General features: G+C 34.8%; 1 long non-coding RNA gene across 1 annotated transcript in view; it reads right to left on the bottom strand.

Moving 5' to 3' along the window:
• The window catches only part of LOC145521239 (uncharacterized), a 150246-nt gene extending 125642 nt beyond the window's left edge, over nucleotides 1–24604 (bottom strand). The window contains exons 1-2 of the long non-coding RNA XR_014065254.1: nucleotides 24486–24604; nucleotides 22630–22716 (exon numbers count right to left, since the gene is read on the bottom strand). This is a non-coding gene — a long non-coding RNA (uncharacterized LOC145521239). The remainder of the gene's footprint in view (nucleotides 1–22629; nucleotides 22717–24485) is intronic.
• Between the last annotated feature and the right edge of the window lie 400 nt (nucleotides 24605–25004).

The raw sequence follows: 25004 nt of genomic DNA, 5'->3' as shown, positions 1-25004 counted from the left end.
TAGAACTGGTTTTGTTCCTCAGATATCTTGGAATGTTACCACTTCAAGTCCTGGTTTCTTGAAATACAGCAATTGCTAGTCTTGTAGAAACTCCTTCAGAAGCAAAATTCTAGCCTCCATCATCAATTTAAACACTTTGTCACATCCAGTTTCTTTCTATTTTCCTAACACCTTGTAAGTTTCAGAGCCACTTTTCTGTTTCTGTATTTTCCATTGAGGTTGCTCCTGTACATGGAAATCTAATTTGTTCCCTTTAATCCTTAATAGAATATTATTATTTTCATAAAATTATATTGAACATAATTGAGTTTCACTGATTACATTTTGGTGCCTTAGCACATGCATTCAAATCTGAAACATATTGTGGTTTTTTTTCCATCCTATATTTTCTTCATATATTTCTTTCAATTTAAGGAGAACAAGAAAATAAAACTTAGTTAAGCTAAAGTTATTGTCATAGATTACGAGAAATTAGGAAGTCTTTTAAAAATGCCTTGGAGGGATATAAATTCTAATCAGTCAAAGAAAAAAAGTAAGAGTAGGAGAAATAAATATTTCAGGTTGGTGAAGAACAATACAAAACATTATTGAGTAATATGGAAAAGTAATTATATAGGGATGAGGACTGGCCTGTTGAGATCAGGGCTTCTTTTGCCATCAGCTGCAAAAAAAGTATGATCTATATCTAAGTCTTTGATTTAACCTTGTCAGGCTGAGTTCTTAAGGCTTATCTTGATATGGCAAATTTGAATTAGATATTCAATATTGAATTCGATATTCACATGGAAACTATGTTATGGCTCCAACATATGAAACTAAAATATGAGAAGAAATGATGCAAAATGAGTACTATCACAAGAAAAAGAATGAAGATTTTACTTCTTTTTTTTGACTATATTCATGAGAGAGATTAAGTCTGCAGTTATCCTCTCTTGTTAATGTCTTTATCTGATTCTTTATCTGGTTTTGGTATTAGGGTAATGCTGGCTTCTTGGAATGTCCTAGGAAGTGTTTCCTATCTTATTTCCTGGGGCAGTTTGTGTAGAATTAGTATTATTTCTCCTTAGAAAATTGATAGATTACACCAGTTAAGCCATCTGGTAATGATGCTTTCTTATTGGAATGTAATTAATTATTGATGAAATTTCTTTAACAGATATAGACTTGTTCAGATTAATTGTTTCTCCCTGTGTGAGTCTGGGTATATTGTGTCATTCAAGGAATTAGTCAATTTCATCTGTTACTTTTATTACACTGTATTTTGTTATTTATATGCATATTTATGCATTTATGGTTTTCTTCTTTTGCTCAGTGTTATATGAGGAGGGTTTGAATATTTGTTGCTTATTTTCACCTATAAAAGGTCAGTGAATGGCCACTAATAAGTCATTGAATGATAGAGTTGATGTTCTATCCATATTGATAACATGATTTTTGTCTCATCAAGAAATACACATGAATATTTGCAAAATGATTGTTTACTTTGTGAAACTTGGTGTTGGAGGTAGAACAGTGAAGGAAATAGTATTTTTCTAAAATTTTACATCAGGCACACAATTTCTTTCAGAAAAAGACTTTTCTGTGTACTTGCTGATATAATTATTTCTGATGCTGCAAATAAATTTCGTATTTACAAATCTATTGCCAAAAGACATTTCTTTCTTACAAATCAATATGAACTTATCCATGTAGAAAAATGAAATGTATTAGAGTGACCATGTATCACAACACAGTCCAGGAATCTAGCCTTATTTACTATCACTATTTTACTTTTACAGTGTAATATGTGCAGATCATTTACTCTTTAATGTCATCAGGTATACAATCATGTATTCATTTGCTATCATAGCTTTTAAAATTATGCATAAATGCATTAGTCTGAATTAATAGATATCACCTGAATCACTGAATTAATAATATTACCTCCAGATATGAGACAGTTGACTAATGCCAATAACATCACTAAGTAACCAGAAATTATGTGCTATTCTATGTTTCTAAAATGTTTTTTAATAATATACTTTCTTTTTACTCAAAGTCTAAATGATAGACTTTCAAAAAACTTCCTCTTTTTGACTTCACTTCTGTTGCCAACATCATCACACTCTATGTTACTTACATTCAATATCAAAGTAAGAATTGAAAATTTATATCTTGATTACTTTCATTTATTAATTTAATTTTCAAATTTTGTATACAATTTTTTGTATACAATTTTCAAAGGTTACATTTAGTTCAGTTCAGTCACTCAGTCCTGTCCAACTCTTTGCGACCCCAAGAATCATAGCACGCCAGGCCTCCCTATCCATCACCAACTCCTGGAGTTTACCCAAACCCATGTCCATAGAGTCGGTGATGCCATCCAGCCATCTCATCCTCTGTCGTCCCCTTCTCCTGCCCTCAATCTTTCCCAGCATGAAGGGCTTTTCCAATGAGTCAGCTCTTCACATCAGGTGGCCAAAGTATTGGAGTTTCAGCTTCAACATCTGTCCTTCCAACGAACACCCAGGACTGATCTCCTTTAGGATGGACTGGTTGGATCTCCGTGCAGGCCAAGGGACTCTCAAGAGTCTTCTCCAACACCACATTCAAAAGCATCAATTCTTCGGCACTCAGCTTTCTTCACAGTCCAACTCTCACATCCATACATGACTGCTGGAGAAAACCATAGCCTTGACTAGACGGACCTTTGTTGGCAAAGTAATATCTCTGCTTTTTAATATGCTGTCTAGATTGGTCATAACCTTTCTTCCAAGGAGCCAGTGTCTTTTAATTTCATGGCTGTAGTCACCATCTGCAGTGATTTTGGAGCCCAAGAAAATTAAGTCTGTCACTGTTTCCACTGTTTCCCCATCTATTTGCCATGAAGTGATGGGACCAGATGCTATGATCTTAGTTTTCTGAATGTTGAGCTTTAAGCCAACTTTTTCACTCTCCTCTTTCACTTTCATCAAGAGGCTCTTTAGTTCTTCTTCACTTTCTGCCATAAGTGTGGTGTTATCTGCATATCTGAGGTTATTGATATTTCTCCCGGCAAACTTGATTCTAGCTTGTGCTTCATCAAGCCCAGCATTTCTCGTGATGTACTCTGCACATACAGCCTTGATGTATTCCTTTCCCTATTTTGAACCAGTCTGTTGTTCCATGTCCAGTTCTAACTGTTGCTTCCTGACCTGCATACAGATTTCTCAAGAGGCAGGTCATGTGGTCTGGTATTCCCATCTCTTTAAGAATTTTCCAGAGTTTGTTGTGGTCCACACACCGGTTATGTTCACTAGTTTGTTGTGTTCTCCAGATTCTACATTAAGTTATACCATACAGTATTTGTCTTTCTCTGACTTATTTCACTTAGCATAATGTCCTCCAAGTTTATCCATGTTGCTGCTAATGACAAAATTTCATTCTTTTTATGACTGAATGTTATTCCATTGTGTGTGTGTGCATTATAATTTATATATCACATCTTCTTTATGCATTCATCTGTCAGTGTACACTTACATTGTTTCTATTTCTTGGCATTTGTAAATAATGCTGCTAGGAATGTTGAATGCTTGTATATTTTAAATTAGTCTCTTTGTCTTTTTTTCAGATCTATACCAGGAATGGAATCACAAGGTCATATGGTAGTTCTATTTTTAGTTTTTTGAAAATTCCCCATACTGTTTTCTGCAGTGGAAAATGCACCAATTTGCATTCTTACCAACAGTGTAAGAAGATTCCCTATCCTCCACATCCTCTCCAACAAGTTGTTAATATTTGTGTTATTTTTGACGATGCCCATTCTGACAGGTGTGAGGCTCATTGTGTCTTTAATTTGCATTTTCCTGATGATTAGCAATGTTGAGCATCTTTTCAAGTGCCTCAAGTCTTTTTATTTTTATAACCATTTTTGATTCACAGTATGTATGTAATTTATTTATTTTTATATTTTACATTCCAATTTATTGTGCCACTACCCTAATAAAGGTCTTTATTTATGTCTGTACTACAATTACTGCTACAAGTTTGATAACCTATAGTCTTTCCCAATTAAATCATCCTTCACATTATTTTGTTTAGTGTCCTTAAAACAGCTTTTAGTGCCATTTCACTATTTTGATTAACAATGACTCCAGGAAATGTCAGTTGTCTTAGTTTAGGTGAAAACTAACTTTTTTAGATGATTTCACACTAACTTATGTCAAATCTCCTTTCCATCAATTTCAGTCAGCATTACTCTCTGTTTTCTGAATTACTGAGCAAAAAGACACCGAATGGCTTAGCATGCAGGTATTTGTACGTTGAACACTCCGAATTTGCCAAAGATCTATTCCTGGACAGTTTTTTATTGTAAACAACTTTTTCTATAGAAAATTATCTATTAGTTGAATTTTGAAAGATGTGTTTGTATTAAGTACAAATAGCTGCAAACATTTTAACATATGTGACAGAACGATCAGCAAAAATATTTCACATGTACCCACCATGGAGTGTTAATAAAATGGATTACCATTGTTATCTGTGAACCTCCCTCCTCAATCTAACTTCTTAATTTGCCACCCTTGAAAGTAACATAATGAATACTGTGTTAATCATATTCTGCTTTTCTTTATAGATTCAATTCTTATGCATGTATTTCTTATATTTACATTGTTTCAAATGCAGGTTCTGGAACTTATAAAAATGAAATAGTACTCAGAGTACTCTTTTACTATCATTTGCTTTTTTGTTCAATATTATTTTTCTTCTTATTCATCCTGACTGATGCCTATATTTCACTAATTTTATCTCAAATTGACTTCAATAGTTCTGTAAAACATGTAGATAGCATCGCTCAACACCAACAGAATTTTCTCATTCAAATGATCCTCAGAGGCTATCTAATCAGGCACCTTCATTTCACAGACGAGCAGCTAGAGACCCAAAAGCATGAACTAACTTGCCCACATCCAAAGTTATTGCTAAAATCCACTTTTCCTAGCTTTCATATTACTGTTTTTTCTCTGTACCACTGGTCATTTGATTGAAAGTCTGAGAAAGCTGCTTTGAAAGTCAGGGCAATAAATCTAGCTCATCTCTACACATTTGAAGGTCAACTTTTAATTTATTGCCAAATGCATGAGCTCAATTTTTCCCAATGTAATATATAGATTAGTATGGATCTGCTATCCTAGGATATCTGAACAATTAGATTGGATTAAAACCTTGAGCAGATGTGAAGTCATTCTAAAGACATAACATTGACTCCATACATTTTTGTGCTAAAAATTTCTTGGCATAAAATACATTTCATTCTAGCAACAGTTAATGTAGAAAGAGATACTGAAAAATTGTGGGCTAGTAAAAAGTTTTATAGATAATTGAATTTTTAAACATTGATCCATAACATTGACTTGAAGCTACAGAACTATTTGAGAAGATTTATGTGGCATTTTTAAAATTTTTCCTGATCACATTTAAATTTTTTTAGCACACAAGATCATACTGTTCTCCCGTGTTTCAGGAAGCCTCCTCATTCCAAACACTTCTAGAGATTTATTAATCTGATGCCTCGTTTTCAGACATAATGAAAATTAAACACACACACACACACACACACACACACACACACACTGCAAAACTCGGGTTACTGTTACTGATCTTAGGCTTTTGGGGATAACAACCAAAGCTCAGAAGTAGATAATATTTCAGACAATTCTCCCCATGACAGCAAACCAAAATTCAGACCAGAGTTTTCATCAGTAAGGAATGCTGACCTGGGAAGTATATGGAGGGAGACATGGAACATTTAAAATATCAAGGGTCCACTTACCCTTTATTCTAGCAGTGGCTGAACTAATAAAAGCCAAGGGTTATTGAAAATATATCTTTCTATCACTAGTATTTTTCTGTTGCAGTTATCACCACTGGGCCTATGGGCTTTGACAAAGGAGCTTTTTAACATGAAAGCAGCAAGAAGCAAGCCCCAGAACTGAGCTGGTTGGAGGCCCAAATGGTGCTTTTTAAAAATAAGCTTGGAGAGCATTAAACATCTCTGGGCAGGCACCTCCTTCCCCTCAGGATCAGAGATAGCACTTTTAGAATTCTTCCTCTTTCTTAAGGCCTGTAGGAAATAGAACCAAGTAAGATTGCCCAGCAAACAGCCATTATGTACCCCTCACATCACCAGTTCCTAGTGGGGATGGAGGGGGAGAAGTAAATAGACTCAGAATAGGAAATGAATACTATAATAATCAGTAAAGTTGCAGTAGTTAATGAAAAATGGAGATTAAATCTGCCATTTAAAATCTCACTATTTTCAATGTATTTCTCAAACATTTTATTTGCAACTATGAATGAAGAACAATCAAGTTATCAATATTTTCATTTGTTTTTACATTTCCTCATGACATTCTAAAGTAATAGATTGCAAATCAGTGGGGTAAAAATAGTACAAAGAATAACAGGCCTAGCCAGTAAGTAATCAAAGTCAGAAGAAAACCTTGTGTTTTGAATGAGGTTGTGGCATTCTCACACAGTGATGGCTTCTGTATTTTCATTTTTAATTAATAGATCAAAGTTTCATGAGAAAGATTCTCACACTTTGCACTTATCTTGTGAGCAGGTAATTGATTCATGGACCACTTCAGCCCTCATAGAATGCTAAAAGTCATAATAAGTTATTTTCTTTCTATTTTATCATCTTTAGCTATTCGATATTGTTCTGAAAAGTTTTTATTAAATGCTTATCAACTGCCAGGATTGGATTCAGATGTCCTGAAATCTGGGACTCACAGAAAAGGAACAATAAATGTACGCAACATTTAGGAGGGCAGGTTTATTTATCACATAAATCTTTGGCTCTAAATAGAATCAACTTTAGTTTTTCATGAAATTACCTTTTCTAAAAACAAATACTATCTATTCTATAATCTATGTAAACACCCTACATGTTAATGAGTAAAAGCAGTCTGTAGTGCTGAATTAAAGCATCTCAACAGGAGGGACATACGGAATTCCCTTTCTGAGAGAACTCATTGGTTAGTTGCTAGACAGGAATTTCTGTTACTGCCTCCCTATGCATTATAGCCACATCAACCTCCCACTGTTATAAATGCAGAATTAGAGATAAAGATGCTTAGAAGTAGAGATAAAGATGCTTCTAATTTCAGAGACAAATCTTTCATTGTTTAAATAACACCACAGGCTGCTATTAAGCATTTAACAAAACAGAATTATTACGTAAAATCAAAGAGTAACAAATATCTAATGTACAATTTCATCATGTTTCTGTGAAAGAATAGCATATGGAAAAGCCTTGAGCTCTCATTTCCATGCATTATGTATCACATATACTTAGATGGGGATTCTCAGGTGATGCTAGAACCTGCCTGCCAGTGCAAGAGATATAACAGACATGAATTCAATTCCTGGATTGGAAAGATTCCCTGGAGGAGGAAACAGCATCCACTCCAGTATTCTTCCTGGGAGAATCCCGTGGACAGAGGAGCCTGGCAGGTTGCAGTCCATGGGGTCACAAAGAGTTGGAAACGACTGAGCATCTGAGCACACACACATACACACACTTAGTATATTTATTTGAAGGCAGAGTTAATATATATTGATTATATATTATTTGCTAGGCCTTGTGTGAATACATACATTATCTCATTTAATCCTAGCAATTACTCAGCGAAGCTGATATTATCATCTTTATTTGTGGATGAAGGTAATTAAAAACTGGAAAATACACGTAACTTGCCCAAGTTCACAAAGATAGTAAGGCTTGAAGCAGTTTTGAAGCCTAGGACTGTCCCAGTAAAAAGCTTCATGATCTTTTCTTCATGTCATGCTGTTAGGGGAAGCACACTGACTGAAACTGCCCACCCTGGACAGGCACCATAGTAACCATTTGCATGAGTAGTTTTATGACAGGAGGTCCTGGTAAGGAACACAGAACTAATAAGCCACCACCAATTGGAAAAGTTCGGGAAAGGTCAAAAGGAGACGCCACATGTCTGACCACCTCCCAGAATCCTTCTCACTGGCATCCATCTTGGCTGAACCTGGTGTGCACCACCAGGAAGGACTCTGAGTCAGAACATTGGCTAAAGACAATCCAGAAACCAATGCCATCACCATAAACCAGAGACTGCGAGCCACATGGCAGAGCTGTTCTCCTGGGTTCCCTTACCCTCCTGCTGTCCACCCGGGTGCCCTTTCCCAATAAAATCTCTGGCTTTGTCAGCACATGTGTCTCCTCAGACAATTCATTTCCAAGTGTTAGACAAGAGCCCAGTTTTGGGCCCCGGAAGGGGTTCCCCTTCCTTCAACAATGCCAGTGATACTATTTCTTAATCTCAGATTAACATAGGATGTGATATAATGGTTAGATCTAATTATTCCTAGTTTTTATAAATATGAACTCTTTTGTTTGTATAAAATAAATACATATTTGATATGCAAGAAACAGTGACAGTTTATCTCTGAATATTTTCAGTATTTTTCAATAAATATTTTCTACAGGCAATTATCAGATTTTAAATGACTTATAATTTATTCCAATTATGATATCTATAAGTGTTAATTATTTGCTTTGCTGCTGCTAAGTCGCTTCAGTCGTGTCCGACTCTTCGCGACCTCATGGACTGTAGCCTACCACGCTCCTCCATCCATGGCATTTTCCAGGCAAGAGTACTGGAGTGGGTTGCCATTGCCTTCTCTGATATTTGCTTTAGTAATTTTCAAATGAAACTTTAGAATATCTAAGAAACAAAAAATTGTGACATGGAACTACTTATCAGCATGTGAGTAGTTTTAGTAAATATATTTCATATGGTAATGCATTTTTCTTACACACAGTTATTATTATTAGCTGCACCTTCATTTGTACAAGTGAGGACACAAAAATTCATTTTTGAACAATAGATAAATTCCCCAATGATTATTAACTTTATAAATTACTAGTTTAATAAATCAAACATTATTCATTTAAAATTTATAGTTAAAGTATTTCCTGGATTTCCTTTGTTTACAAGCTTAAATAATGTATTTAAATATTCATTTATATTAAAGATTTCCAAACTTATTATTTCCAAAAAGTTTTCCCTACACAGACAAGGTGAGTATAACTTCTAAAGAGGGTGTTTTATATAGACCTCAATAAGAAATGATATTTTTGGGAAAACTTCAAGGCAAGCACACTAACTTCAGTGGACTCAAGCTGAAGTTAGGCAGTGAATGTGTTATCATGCTTATTTAGATTGAAAAAAATTATTGTGAATATAAATGGCAAATAATCTCAACAGATTCTGGTTGCTATGTGAATTCTTTGTGTATGTCTGTAACGTAAAGCTGTTAATTCTGGATCCTCAGTGGAACTAAAAAAAAATAAAATCCATATGTTTATATATAGGAACTATGATTTGATACATTTTCATTTTATTTACATTGCTCCCTCTGGGCCATGAATTGGAGAAGCTTGTAGAAAACATAGAAAGTTCAGAGAACTCACTTTAAAGATTTGAGAACACCACTGTTATTGAGATGTTCAAGGAATTGCAAATCATTTGTAATACTTATGTGTGTTTGTCTGTGTGTGTGTGCATGTGTGTATGTGTGCATGTGTGCGCTCGGTCCTGTCTGACTCTTTGTGACCCTATGGAATTTTCCGTGCAAGAATACTGGAGTGAGTTGCCATTTCCTACTCCAAGGGATCTTTCTGACCTAGGGATTGAACCCATGTCTCCTGTGTCTCTTGCATTGGTGGGCAGATTCTTTACCACTGTACCACCTGGGAAGCCCTGCATATAATACATATGTATAGACCATTCATATTCAGACAGTTTTTCATGCATCTACACATTATTGAATGTTTTAATTCCATTTGCCAAGTAATTTCTTGGCCATATACAAGAGGGAATCACGTTGCAGTTGGCTATGTCTATCAGTTCGGTTCAGGTCAGTTGCTCAGTTGTGTCCGACTCTTTGCAACCCTATGAACCACAGCACGCCAGGCCTCCCTGTCCATCACTAACTCCCAGAGTCCACCCAAACCCATGTCCATCGAGTGGGTGAGGCCATCCAACCATCTCACCCTCTGTTGTCCCCTTCTCCTTCTGCCCTCAATCTTTCCCAGCATCAGGGTCTTTTCAAATGTCAACTCTTCGCATGAGGTGGCCAAAGTATTGGAGTTTCAGCTTCAACATCAGTCCTTCCAATGAACACCCAGGACTGATCTCCCTTAGGATGGACTAGTTGGATCTCCTTGCTATCCAAGGGACTCTCAAGAGTCTTCTCCAACACCACAGTTCAAAAGAATCAATTCTTCGGCTCTCAGCTTTCTTTAGTTAACTTAAATTCCACCTATTATTTTTGGACTCATAATACATCACTATCAATTTTCTGATGAAAAACTAATTGTAGTAGCCTGGTTCACTGTATGGATATTCCAGAGGAATGGCTTAAGGGTTCCATGAACCATTTATTCCTCCAGATTCACTAGCTCCGTATTAAGTTAAAACTGCACACTGACCTACGAAAACCCCAGACAAATTCTTTCCTAGAAATATTACCTAAGAATCTACCCTTGGCATAAGTATCTTTGTATATTGAAAGAGTAGTGAAATAACTTTACAGTTTTGCAATCACAAACCAATTCCAACTCTTCAGTAATGCAAATACTAGTTCATGAGCTTGAGTTGCTGAACATCTTTATGAGTAAAGAGTCAGAAAATATGAAGTGAAGGGGTAAAAATAGAAGTACAACACTTGGACCATGCTTTCCCTCATTCATATAAATTCAGGTAGTAGCTATTTCAATGCAGGTAACAAGGCCAGCCCCAAATTAGATTTACATCCATCTAACTCAGATAAGAGATCAACTAAGGGGATTCAATAGAATTCTGTTTATTTTATATTGCACTCTGTTGATGAATGCCTGCTCTCAGGGACTAAACACTGGGGCTCACATCACCTAACACGTTAGTTAATAGTACCAAAATACTGGAAATTCAAGCAAAATAATATTTTGACTGTAAACTATGGACACCATTGCACCTCTTTGAGTAACTCTGTTACACTTGTTTTTCCTGTCAAATCTATTCCTGTGGATAAACTAGAAACGGCAGTGTGAAGGGGAAAGAACCATGGAAGTGAGGCTCTGTCCTTGGCTTTTCATTGTTCAACTGGGAGAAAACAGCTACCAGAGAGGTCTGCAACCTTACTCTGCCATATCGCTCTGAATGTCAGCCATAGATCACCTGTGACAAGTATTTAATTCTTTGTCTCACCAGGGACAATGTGCAACCTTCTGCTGGAAGTGAGGTGTTTCATTTCATTTTAAAGCTGCCAACAATAGTTGTCTTTTTGGCCTTGCAGTAAGCTTTCTTTCGATTTAGTATTCCCAACTTCTTCCGCTAAAAGCTGTAAAAATAATTCCCTTTCTACACATTTCCATGCTAAACCCTTTCAAAATCTCTAACATACACAATTCTTCCCTCCATAACAGTGCCTTTTCTCGTTTTCCTGCAGAAGGCCACATAGAGCATTTTTGCCTTTGTTTTTGCCAGCTGAACAGAATAAAATATTAGGATGCAATGACTAAAGGGGCAGATCAAATGTTCTTTAGTTATTGGACTTTTGCTGAGAAGGAAATATAGATTAGAGCAAATGTAGGTAAGCAAAATTTTTATAGGTGATATACTGAAAACACAAATTATATCCTAGTAATAGCTGATATGTACAGTAATTAGAATATTCTTTCTACCACTAAAAAGAGAATATTTGCAGACTCAAATATTGCCTCATGCCATTTTCCAGATCATTGACAACTCTATGCCTCTGTACCTGGGCCATGACATAGTCATACAGCAGTATGGATTAAACCTCCAGTCCCTCTGAATGGTATCTATCTTGATTGAATTTGAAACACATCATAATTTTATTAAAAATTAGAAATATCTAAAGTATTCTCAGTTCTATTTCATTTTTTCTTGAATTAAAGGTGAAGTATATGGTATATGCTCTCTTATTCAAATGGATTACAAGCATTATTTTTTAAAGTATGAATATACAATATTCAATATCTACATATTTTATGTTATGAACTTTGCCTATTGAGACTTAGAAAAAATGTGGTTTTCTATTTCTTTCCTAAACAGGTCCTTACTGTTACAGATTCAGTGAATAGTGAAAAAGCTAAAAAAATGTTATTTTTAAATAGAAAATAAGGTACATATGTAGGAACTAGATAAATTAAAAAATAATTTGATCTTAAAAATGGTAAAGTCTGTATGGGTGATAAAAAGTGGACTAGAGAAAGATTTTTTTAATGCTATGAATGTAAATAAACTACCTACAAAGGAAAAAATAACAACACATATAAAACAAAAAATAGTTTTCATGTGATATTTTCCAAGATGAATGAAGTCAAATTTATTCACATTTGTTTAAACATTTAAGTTAAGTTACTGCCATCAGTTTAAGGAAGCTTTACCTCAGATATAAACTCATTTGTATATGAATGTAGATACATGATGCAATATGATTTTTAAAATTATTATAGATTTTAGAAAATACATTTAGAAAATAAATATGGAAAACAGTGGGGTTTTTACTCTAATTTTTATACTTACAGATTTAGGAGTCTTGTTTCTATAAATTTAAGTGCACTTTATTTTTCCATGTATTCTGTTTAGTCCTTACATACTGAATTGCCTGTGGGCATATGGAAAGCTTCAGTAAACTGCATATAACGAGTTAGCTTGAAATCTGCCATAATTCCAGGGACAGTCATTTTCGAATTTGCTTTCTCTGATAAAAATTCTGCAAGAAGTGTGAAGAGACATTATTTCCTATCTGTTGGTCTCTGACTGCATCCCTGACCCGACCATGCCAGTAAGATATATGCCAGAAGACATTGTGGCATTTGTAATAATGTTTTCAAGTGGAACATATCCCTATGGGGCATATTTTATGTGTGCTGTAGATACTGGGAAGAAAAGCATTCAGGGGGCATGTTACTCAAAGCGAAGCTGTCGCCAGGTAATAGAGTACTGCAGTACCTCGGTGAAATGATACAGATGGACTTATTTCATTTTCCAGTGGAACATTTTAAACTGGCTTGCTCTTAAGTGACGGTAAATTGTCTAAGCAGGGAAAAAAAGCGGCAAGGCTGATAAAATCATAAATAGCTTTTCCATTATTGCTGAAACTCTAATTTTCTTGCTTATTGCTTGAGTTGATAAAACAAATAAAAGAAGGAATCTCAGAGAGAGATTTCTTTAATATGCAAAATGAATTTCAGTGTACTCTCCTGCTGGTAGTTTTATGGAAAACCTGACTACATGGTACACATGGAATGTAGAAATCTGCATTTAGATAGAAATATTATAAAATGCATGGCATGGTACAAAGTCAGTCTTTTAATAGAGATGGCTAAATGTTGCATTATCCGGTTGAGTGGAAAGACAGCATGCATATAGGTTTTCATGTCTTAGGTAACCAAGTGCCTGGTTTGCACAAGAGGGTACTACATTATTTTGAATTTCTGACAAATATTGATGAGGAAAAAAAAATATACCAGATGGGTAGGCCCTTCTCCAACTGAAAACTCCTGTGCTATTTATAAAATATGCTTGCTTGCTATGTAAGATTTTTCTTAACTTTTCTTCAAATATTTCTGGGGAACAGTGAAGATTGATTTTTGTAGAAAGGTATTTCATTATACTTAGGTGAATTTGACTAGGAAGAACTGAGTAACATGTCATGGCTATATAAAAACAATTGAAGTCAAAAATTTTTGATTCTCTTATCACAGCTAATTTTTTTAGGGTGATTTCAGGAATTTCCCAGTCTCTAAGTGACTCAGCCATTCTATCTGTAAATGTAAAGATAAGATTGCTTCTTGGCAACTAACCACACGGCTAGAGGAAAGGACTAATAAGTTGACATTTGCATAGACATTTGAAAACATCAAACAAGCATTTCTTTGTGCTGTTTGTAGAATTCAATGTTATTACTGAGCTCATGTAAGAATAGTTATTAAATGAATGAGAAATGAACCAGTAGTATAGAGATGTATAAATTGTTGAAATAAAGATGACTGATTAAAAATCAAAAGGCAGAAGAGATCATAAGGATTTATATAAAGTCATTTTTGTAATATTACCACATTTGAATTAAGTACCTGTAATGAGTTCATAAAAGACAGGAAAAAAAAATCAGTGAGACAAACATGGAAGGATGAAAAGGCATGCACCTGTACTCTTTCAAAAACCTCACGCACATAAAGGAAAGGATGAAAGATCGAATAATTCCACAAGAACAAAGATAACAGGATGAGCTGACTGACAAAATTGGAGAAGCTGGAAAGCACATCTACAAGTGATAGCTGATTAAGCAAACCGAAGAAAGCTGAGATTTAGGTGTGGAGAGGCTGAATCAGACAGTCAAGCTGACTACCACCAGAAAACCCCAGAAGGCTCAAGAATTACTCCACTGCAGTCAAACTAGTCAATCCTAAAGGAAATCAACCATGAATATTCATTGGGGAGACTGATGCTGAAGCTTCAATACTGACCACCTGATGCCAAGAGCCGACTCATTGGAAAAGACCCTGGTGCTGGGAAAGATTGATGGCAGAAGGGGGTGACAGAGAATGAGACGTTTGGATGGCATCATCGACTCAACGGACATGAGTTTGAGCAAACTCCAGGAGATAGTGAAGGACAGGGAGGCCTGGCGTGCTGTGTTCATGAGTTCACAAAGAGTCAGATATAACTCAGTGATTGAACAGCAACAATGACAGTGACGGTCCAGGTGGCACTAAAAGTAGGACTGGCTGGAAAGCTGTGTATTAAGCAGTTAGATGCTCAGAGCCCCCTCCTCACAAGACAGAGTTGTGAGTGGATGGTCTCTGTAGAGGTGGGAGCTGAGGAACTGAAACACAAAGTTTGCTGGACATGGGACGGTTTTACTGAAAACTCAGTGAGTAAGCGCAGGCCTACAAATGTTAAAATCTTCAAAGAATTGCATTTTTCATAGTAAAAACCTAATAACTCTGAAACCGAAAAATTAAAAAAACCTATTATAAGCTTGTTATTTGGAAAAGAAATAAAAACCAAAATGGCTTGAAGACGTAAGAGCCTATGGTGTATAGGACTTGTAGGGAGGGAGAAATTGGCCTAGTTCCTATTAAGCTCATAGACTTATTTGGTACTATCTATATCCTAATTTTAAAAAGTAATAATTAAGTTAAAATGAAGAACTGATGGCAAGATCGTAAAAAGAAAAGCACACACTCCAAGCTAAGTATGGATAAAAAGAATGGCATGTTGATATATTCATCAATGAGCATGTTTTTAAAATAATAGAATCTAAATGACCTGGCAAAATAGTTTAATGATCAAAGCATAAATGAATCTCTTGATGGTTAGAAAGTATATTTTTCCTGCTCACCATTCTTTGCTCTCACTTTTCTCTTGAGAGTTTATTCACTTATTTTTTAAATGCTTCTTTCTAGTCCATTTTTATTTATAATGGGGTATACTCTGAATGATTTGACTTAACACTGAGTTTGCCCTTTTACTCAGCTTCGAAACAAAAGAGACCATGACAAGAAAGGCAATTTTAGGGCAAGTACAACACATGATTAGGTTCACGGTTCTCATACAAATAAAAACATTGCTTGAATAACACAGTTCCCTGAAGTTAAACACTGAGAAGCAAAAAGTAACAAAAGATTACAGAATTAAATCTAAGGGATAGAGTTTGATTGTACTGTTTCAATAAAGCTTAAAATAAATACAATAAGGTAATAAGATACCTTAAACACATTCATTTTACAAACTTACAGTCTCTTTGGAAATACAGTGTTGTTTGGATCAATCATTTTGATCAAAGAGGGCAGTGTTACAGACTTACCACAAAGTCTTTTCCCAATCAAATATCATAGATATGTTTTGCACAAGTAGACAAATGTAGTTTTTTTTTATCATCTCTTTTTGATACAACCTAATTTGTATTTAACTCTCAGGACTCTTTGAATACTATTCCAAATGTGTCTCCCTACAAAAACCACCAGAAGTACTTTAACACATATTCATATTCACTGTGATACAGAATCTGACCATTGAAAGTAAAATGGAGATGTTGTGAATGGCACATTCTGGGCTTGCCATAGAGCTCTGATTCTCCAGAGGTTAATGGATGGCTATACTCTAGTTAAATTATCAAATATAATATCCTACCATATGTGCCATAGACTAAGAAGGCTCATCTAGGCATTAGAGGCTAATGGCCATTACTTTACTCTGCTTTCAACTTTGAATATTGCTTCCAAGTATAGCTTGCTTTATTGATGCTGACTATTATTGACTTTAATAACAGCATTTTTTCCTGCTGCTTTCTTTCCCTATCAGGAAAACAAAGTGGAGTCCTTTTCTTTTTTGTGGAAATGCTCTCATTGTAAAAATCACAGCAATTAAATTGTGTCTGTCTAAAACAATCTGATTTCATAAAAGGAAATTTGAAAGAGTTACTAATATTAAAGACAATATAAAAAACTATCTTCATTAGCTGGTTTTATTTTTTAGTTATTAATCTAATGTGTTAAAAATATAAAATGCATGCATGAATTTCAGTTATATAAACCAAAATAGGATAAAGATTGTTAAAGACTTATGAAGCATATTATAAAATTAAATGATGAAGCGTTTTCATGAATCTTTGACTGCACATCTTCCATAGGCATGTTTCAGAGAGTAAGCATGCCATCATTTCTATATTTACCCACAGAAATGGAAAGGATAAAAATGATGGATGGACCAGGTTTAATATTATAGGCATTTGCCACTGAACAGCCTGGCTTCCTGTTTAAACTACTCAAGCTTCAACTCATAGAGTTCATCATTTCATCCTGCTCTTCAACTAAACCACTGATCATGTTAATGCCAAACACTATCTCAGTCTATTATGAGAATTTTGTTCCCCATAATTGTTATTGGGTCTTACTTGATTAAGGGAAGCAGAAAGATCACCCATTCCTCCACTGTTCATATTTAACAACATAAAAACCCTTGAACTTCCTATATCACCTTAAGTATGAACAAATATTAGAATAACAAGACTTCTGCTTTAAGGGACTGAGTAGGTCTTAGAATGTTTGACTTCTACAACATAACTTCTTTCATAACTTGCTACAGGATTCTTTTTAAATGTTTAGGTTCATTAGTATCAGGATGCATCTTGAGATTTAATATAATAAGATGGTTTTTTTAAACCAAAGCTCTTCAACCTATTTCATTAAATTTCCTTTCCTGTTAATGCAGAATTTCAGTAATAATTAGGACTATGATGACTATGATGATTGATAATTTTTCAAGTTAATATTGGCAAGCTGCAGTCAGAGATGTGCACTGCTGCTATTCATCCTGACGTATTGAACATAAGCAAACTTGCTTTCCTTCCCTCTGTTTAATGGGCTGGAAGGTATTGACCTGGACCTGTAGCCTGCACATTGCAGTGATTGATGTATTTCCACTTAAATTGTGTGAATTCCTTTCGTAGTTTGTGTTGCTGTTGAGAATAGATTTAAAGGAGACCTGACATATTGATATCAGTAATCCTTCAGCTCATATTTTAGATTATGTGAACACAGCAAAAATCACTATAATGGAAGGAAATCACATTTGTTTAATCAGTACAACTCTACACTCAAGATGAATTCTAAATCCATCAAGATACTTTTTAAAATAAGTATGTAGTATTTTACTTTAAAAATAAAAGTCAACTAACGTGTTTCAGGACTCTATGAGTAATCGATGAAAATTCAGGATTTTAAAAATAAATCCTTTCTTAAAAACCAATTTTTTTTTTTAATTTCCATTTTTTCACAGTTGGGATTTTGTCTTGTAAGCAGGAGGAAACCATAAATATTTTGTTTTTGTTTTAAGCATGGCAGGTATACTATTAAATCTATTTTTCAAATTATGATGCTGCTTGCTCCATGTATGATGGATTGGAATATAAGAGACTCAAAAGGCAGAAAGACTAGAAGGCCATTACCGCGTTCCAGGTGAGAGGTGGAGAGTGGTGTTGAAAAATGGTGAGATGTTGAACTACAATGGCAACCATGGAGAAGCAGAGAAGGAATTGGATGAAAGGGAGTTTGAAGTCACAGAAATAGTACTTAGAAACCCAGTGATAATTCACCCATTAATTTATGTCAATGGATCAGGGACAAGGGTTGGTAGAAGCATAAGGAGGGAAAGCAAGGTGTTAAGGGTGGCTCTGATCAAACTATTAATAAAACACAATGGCAGTCACATCAAATGTGAACAATGTCTACCTGTTCTATTAAGAAAAGAGACACCTGAGTTTTCTTGTTTGTGTGTTTTCTACATCAAAACACAAGTGCATAAAGTAAACCAACATTTATAGAGTACAACTCTGTGCCAGGAATTGTGCAGAACTGGTGATACAAAGCTATTTACAGCACATTTTATTCCCTAAAAAAAAGATAGGTACTACAATCAAGGACTTAGATACCTTAATGTGAAAAGTGAAAGTGAAAGTTGCTCAGTCATGTCTGAATCTTTGAGACCCCATGGACTCATCTGTGGAATTCTCCAGGCCAGAATACTGGAGTGGGTAGCCTTTCCCTTCTCCAGGGGATCTTCCCAACCCAGGGATCAAACCCAGATCTCCTGCATTGCAGGTGGATTCTTTACTAGCTGAGCCACAAGGGAAGCCCCAGATACCTTAATAAGATTATTTTAAAATAACTACATGTGTGTGTGTGTGTGTGTGTGTATACATATATATAGAGAGAGAGAGAAAGAGAGAGATTCACTACGTTTTTAGATACAAATAGAAAAAAAGGCCACTTAACCTAAATGCACATTCAGAAAAATTGGAAGGTAAAAAGTAAAAGTGTCTCCACATTTTTTCTCTCTCTACTCCTCACCATTATCATTAATATTTGGCTTACATATTTCTAGGACTTTCCTTGCCTAAGTTGATTCCTAAAAAGATAGGATAAAGCTTGAGCTAAGCAGTAATGCAACACCCAGAAACTTTTCTTAACTCAATCAACCACAACTCCACCTAAATTTTAAAGTAGTAATTTTGTTTGGGGTCTGTTTGCATAGAACTATGTTGCTGACCTCTAATAGTATAAAACCTAAATTTTATTTCATAAAATTACTGAACTAGAATACTTTCTATGCTCTCTAACCAGGTTTTAGGCACGATTTTATTACAGGTACATTCTGCTCAACCAAAACCCAAGTTTAAGCACTGAACAAACCTGTGTGCTTAGTCGCACCCCTCTTTGTGAGCCCATGGGCTGTTGTAGCCCATCAGATTCCTCTGTGCATGGAATTCCCCAGGAAAGAACATTAGTTCGGTTTTCATTTCTTACTCCAGGGGATCTTCCCAACCTAGGGATCAAATCCATGGCTGTTGCATCTCCTTCATTGGCAGGTGTATTCTCTACCACTGCACCAACCTGGAAGGCCATGAGCTCTGAAGTATTTAGGATATCTGTTTGTGGACTTCTATCCTGTTGATTGGCTTCCCTGGTAGCTCAGTTGGTGAAGAATCTGCCTGCAATGCAGGAGACCAGGGTTCAATCAGGAAAGACCTTCTGGAGAAGGAAATAGAAACCCACTCCAGTATTCTTGCTTGGAAAATCTCATGGACAGAGGAGCCTGGTGGGCTACAGTCCATGAGGTTGCAAGGGTCGGACATGACTTAGTGACTAAACCCACAACATGCTGATTAATGCATCACTGTATTGTAATAGTAGGTAGCACCAAATCTTCCACCTTCAGCAATATAAAACATATTAATTTTTCTGTGCGATTTATTCTTTAGGAATGCTTGTCCTCCCCAGGAGGAATGCTTGCACTTTTCAGCAGAAAACACCACCTGTTTGCAGCTTAACAAGTTTCAATAATTTGAAACAACTGAAACAGTGCATATGAATTTCACAAAAATGTTAATAATATTTTTTAACTTGAAGAAAAAAGGATGCCTTGGATTCTAATATTTTATGTATTTTACAGAAACTTTTAATTTCATGTAAGCGCAAACATCTTCAAAAGTGACTCACAAAACAGATTCTAGTTTTGTGAAAGCTTCTAAGTACTTATATGGACACTATAGGCATAAGGTTAACCTTTTTAAAGATTGATTTCCAAATACTTCTAGTAATTGGCAATCTTCAATTCTAATACTTAATTTCCAGAAATCCATGAACTCTGAAGCAGAAATATCAAGCTTATTGATCTGCATTTTTCCTTCTGTATTGCCAGTACCCTGTTAACAATTTGGAAAATAACTGTTTCCAATAAGAGTTACAAAAGACAAATAAGAGTTTCCAAATAAAGTTCGAGACAAAAATCATAAATAACTATTAACAGAAAGATTCTAAATTATTAGAGCCTATTCGATATCTTACCCACTAAAAAGTATTAAATAATATTCATATATAAACTATTCTATTCTGTTGTGTAATGTCTTACCTTCATTAAGCTTTATTTCTTTACCTCTTAGCTAAGAGTATTAATATATTTGGAGGAAAAATATTTTACCTTGTTAGAACCTTTATATCTAACTACACACCTGAAATAAATGTCATAAGAAGACAGATGTCATAAGAAGAATGTCATAAGAAGAACTATTAGATGACTAATAATATAAAATCTCTAAGTTCTGATGAGAAGGGACTTTAGACAGAATGCATTTTACAGTCTTAACAGTCTAATATTCTGATGGGTTTTGTTGTTCTGCTATATTTTTCTAAGCATTTCATGTATTAGGTTTGGCCTTTATGTATTTTTATAGCCTAGCAGAATTAGAGTATGGAAATTATTTTTTAAAGTAAAAAGAAAGAAAAATTGATTACATTTATCTATAATTCAGTAGCTTTTTAAAAAATGTCAATAATATTTTCAACATTATCTCATGATGACAGCTAATTGTACTACTCTTTTCTTCATTAAAAGTCTGCCACCTTAATAATGTGCTATTGATGTTTTTATTAAAAGAAACTGTTTTTCTCTTGTTTCTAACACACTTTCTTTCACTTTTCTTTCTGACATTTCTATAATTGTAGTAGCTTTTCTTTCAGAAATATTCTGATTTAATAATTTTATTAGGCAAAAAAGATGCATTTTTTACTGATGAGAAGAGCTTTACTAACAGAGACCTACGCAAGCAGCTATTAAAGAAAATAATAGTTTAGAAAACTATGTTATAGAAAAGCAGACACGGATGTAAGGTTTTAAACCTAAGCAGAAGCATGCTTTCCTCTCACCTAAAGAGTCACTGCTCCACATAATGCCTCCGGAAACACAGTTTGTACTCATCAGCCCAATAGTCACCATGTGTCTCCTCATGTGTCAAGAATTAAGGGACTTCTGGCCAATCAAAAACTCTATCACTCATAGTGACTTTTCTAAATGCAAAAATCGACATATAAAAATGCATGTATATTTAACATACAGCTCTATCATTTTGAAAACTGTGTATTTCATGTAACCTATGAGCCTGGTGGGCTGCCGTCTATGGGGTCGCACAGAGTCGGACACGACTGAAGCGACTTAGCAGCAGCACCAGCATATCTCTATCAAGACATAGACTATCTCCATCATACCAGCAAGACCCCTCAGGATAACTTTAAACAGCATTAACTAAAATACATTTAAAAATTGTCAAAGTTGACTTGTAGAAGAGGCGACCATATGCTACATGCAAAGGATGGATCTCTGTGATCTAAAAGTATGAAATAAGCAAATTGACAAAGATTTATCAGCTTAATAGAACAAAACAAAGCAGGGCATCCAGTATTAACCTTAGTCAAGTTTAAATACCAGGTACTGACAACTAGGGGGTAGAAACCAGAGATGCTTCTAAACATCCTACGTTGCTTTGGACGGTTTCTATTGTCCCCAGTAAACAATTATCGGGCCCAAAATGTGAATAGTACCAAAGCTGAGAAGATAGTATACATCAAACTCAATACCAATAATAGGAAAAGAATACTATATTGTAGAAACAAGTATAATTGATATTTAGAAAACATAAATATTGTTAGTACTATCCTAATAAAGCAAATTTCAATGACATTCTAAACTTTAGAGTATATACAATATTCTCTAAACAAACAGCAATTTCAAACCCTCTAAAAATTTAATATCTATCCTTTAAACAGTTATTCTGCTATGAAGAATTAAGATGAAAACTGTTGAACAATTAGAAAAAATATTTTAAGAAAACACAATATATCAGCAGAAGAAATCAATACTCCAACATTCAGATAATAATGAACAAAAAATAGCTAATTAAGTACAAAATAAGAAACTTAAAAAGAAAACAAAATTAATATACCTAAGACATTTGGAATTCACTAAAAGTAGAAATTAATGAGTTTTAGAAAACAGGAAAAAAAAAAAATCCTAAACACACAAACCCAAGAACAGACTCTTTAAAAAGGAAAACCAAATAAAATTTAGTATTATTAGCTAGTATAGCTTTTTTAAAAATAAGAAATGCATAAACACACAAAATTAGAATAATGCATTTGCAGATTATCCTAGTCAGTTTGGAGCACCATAACAAAATGCCTTAAACAGAGTGGATTATAATCAACAGAAATTTACTTACACAGTTCTGAAGGCTGGAAGCACAGTCAGGTTCTGGTAAGAGCCCTCTTCCAGGTTGCAGACTGTTGAATTCTCATTGTATCCTCACCTGGCAGAGAGGAGGGAGAAAGTAAATTCTCTTGTGACTCTTAGAAGAGCACCTATTCCATTCATGAGGGCTCCAAAACCATGACCTCATCTAATTCTAATCAACCTCCCAATGGTCTCATCTCCTAAGAACATCGCATTAAGGAATATGGTTTTAATGTATGAATTTGGAAGGGACACATTCAGTCCATAATAGAAAAAAGTACAGAGTCCAAGAAAAGACTGTGCGTGTGTCCTCAGTCACTCAGTCAAGAGCAACATGAGAATCATTTTCTTATCACTATGTAAATAGATGTGGAAATTACATGGATTGATTGGTTCCATATGTATATAAACAAACTCAACATTTATTCTTGATTTTTAAAAATGTATTTGTAAAACAGCACTATAATTAATTAAAAAACAAATAACATTCCCATTAAAGTCATGAAAAAGATAAGGATGCTCATGCTATATGGCATAAAAGTTCTGGGGAAAAGTCTTATGATTTTGAGAATTTGCAGATATTAACAAATACTTAGAAATGCTAAAAGAATGCTATTAAATATAATCAGATAATTCAGTAAAATGACTGATTGCGACAGTGCTAAAATATTAACATTTCTATATTTGAATATAATAAATGAAAAAATACACTAGAAGGAAAATACCTTTTCGAAACAAACATCAAAAATGAAACATCCTGCATATTAGAAATTGTTCAGATATATACAGACAACAAGCAATAAATGAAAAAAGAAAAAAAACTACGTTCTAAGGGCCAATGTTGTAAAGATATCATTTTTCACAACTATAATCTATAAATGAAACTTGATTACTGTAAAACTACAGTGAAAAGTTTCATTTACAATGTGAAAAGCCAATTTAGATACATGTTGAAAAATCAATATGCAAAAATAGCCCATAAAATTTTCAGAAAGAGGAATAATCTGAGGGTAATGACCTGGCAGATATTACAACATACTGAAAGGCTAGAGTAATTAAAACAATTTGGTAAAACTGTATGAATAGAAAGACAAATCAATACAATTGAATAAAGTCACAAGTGCCTTTATCATTTGGTAAATGACAAAAGGGACATTTAAAACATTGTGGAAATGAAGAATTTTTTAATACATATTATTAGGGTAATGGACTAGTCAACTGTATAAAAAGGAAAAAAATTAATGCCATGCCTCATTTTACACAAAAGTAATTGTTAAACTGACAAGCATTTAAATACAAAAAAACCAGATGGTTATTATATGAGAGATATAATACTCAGAACCAAAGAAGGAAATATTTTTAAAATATTTGTATTGGGGGAAATCATCTAAATTCAAATTATAAAAGCCAAGGAATTTTTAAAGACAAACAGAAGACAAAGAGCTGATTTCCTAATACTCAAAGAAAAATCAGTAAATAATCAATCCACAAGTACAAAAGCAAATGGCAAATCTATGAAAGTAGTTTGAGGAGGAGAGACACCAATGCCACAAGGAAATAATGCGTAAGTTTGGGTAGAAGATTAAACTTGGGACCTGAACAGACCTAGAGCTGGCTGGAAGGGTGACCTGGATCTGCCTTCACACCGTATCATTACTTTTGAATCTTCTGATTTAAGATAAATGTGGACTGTGAAGTCATAGGAACCAATTTTATTAGGAAGCCCCTGTTTGAATCATAGCTGAGAAAGCTATAATTCCTGTAGAAGTCTTGGGACTGTGGGATTATAACATAAAAACCTGGTGGAAACAAAGGTAACAGCATCTCTGGGGCAAGGGGAAGTACCTTGATCTTATCTTCCGTGAAATGAGTGTTCTATGTGTGGATGAGGAGTCAGGGGAAGGGGACAAGGAAGCTCCATACAGGGGCTATGCTATGGCGGCTTCACTATGGAGGCAGTGTATGAAAGCTGCAGTGAAATTAAGACACAGCAGAGTTCAGTTGAGTCACTCAGTCCTGTCGGACTATTGTGACACCATGGACTGCAGCACACAAGGCTTCCCTGTCCATCACCAACTCCAGGAGCTTGCTCAAACTCATGTCATTGAATCGGCGATTCCATCCAACCATCTCATCCTCTGTGGTCGCCTTCTCTGCCTGCCTTCAATCTTTCCCAGCATCAGGGTCTTTTCCAATAAATTAGTTCTTCTCATCACGAAGTATTGGAGCTTCAACTTTAGCATCAGTTCTTCCAATGAATATTCACGACTGATTTCCTTTAGGATGGACTGGTTGGATCTCCTTGCAGTCCAAGGGACTGTCAAGAGTCTTCTCCAACACCACAGTTCAAAAGCATCAATTCTT

Source organism: Giraffa tippelskirchi, chromosome 9 (assembly GCF_054371585.1).
Source record: "Giraffa tippelskirchi isolate mGirTip1 chromosome 9, T2T-mGirTip1v1.2.pri, whole genome shotgun sequence".
Taxonomy (NCBI): Eukaryota; Metazoa; Chordata; class Mammalia; order Artiodactyla; family Giraffidae; genus Giraffa; species Giraffa tippelskirchi.
Note: the sequence above shows the minus strand (reverse complement) of the source record. Positions and strands in the feature narration are given on the sequence as shown.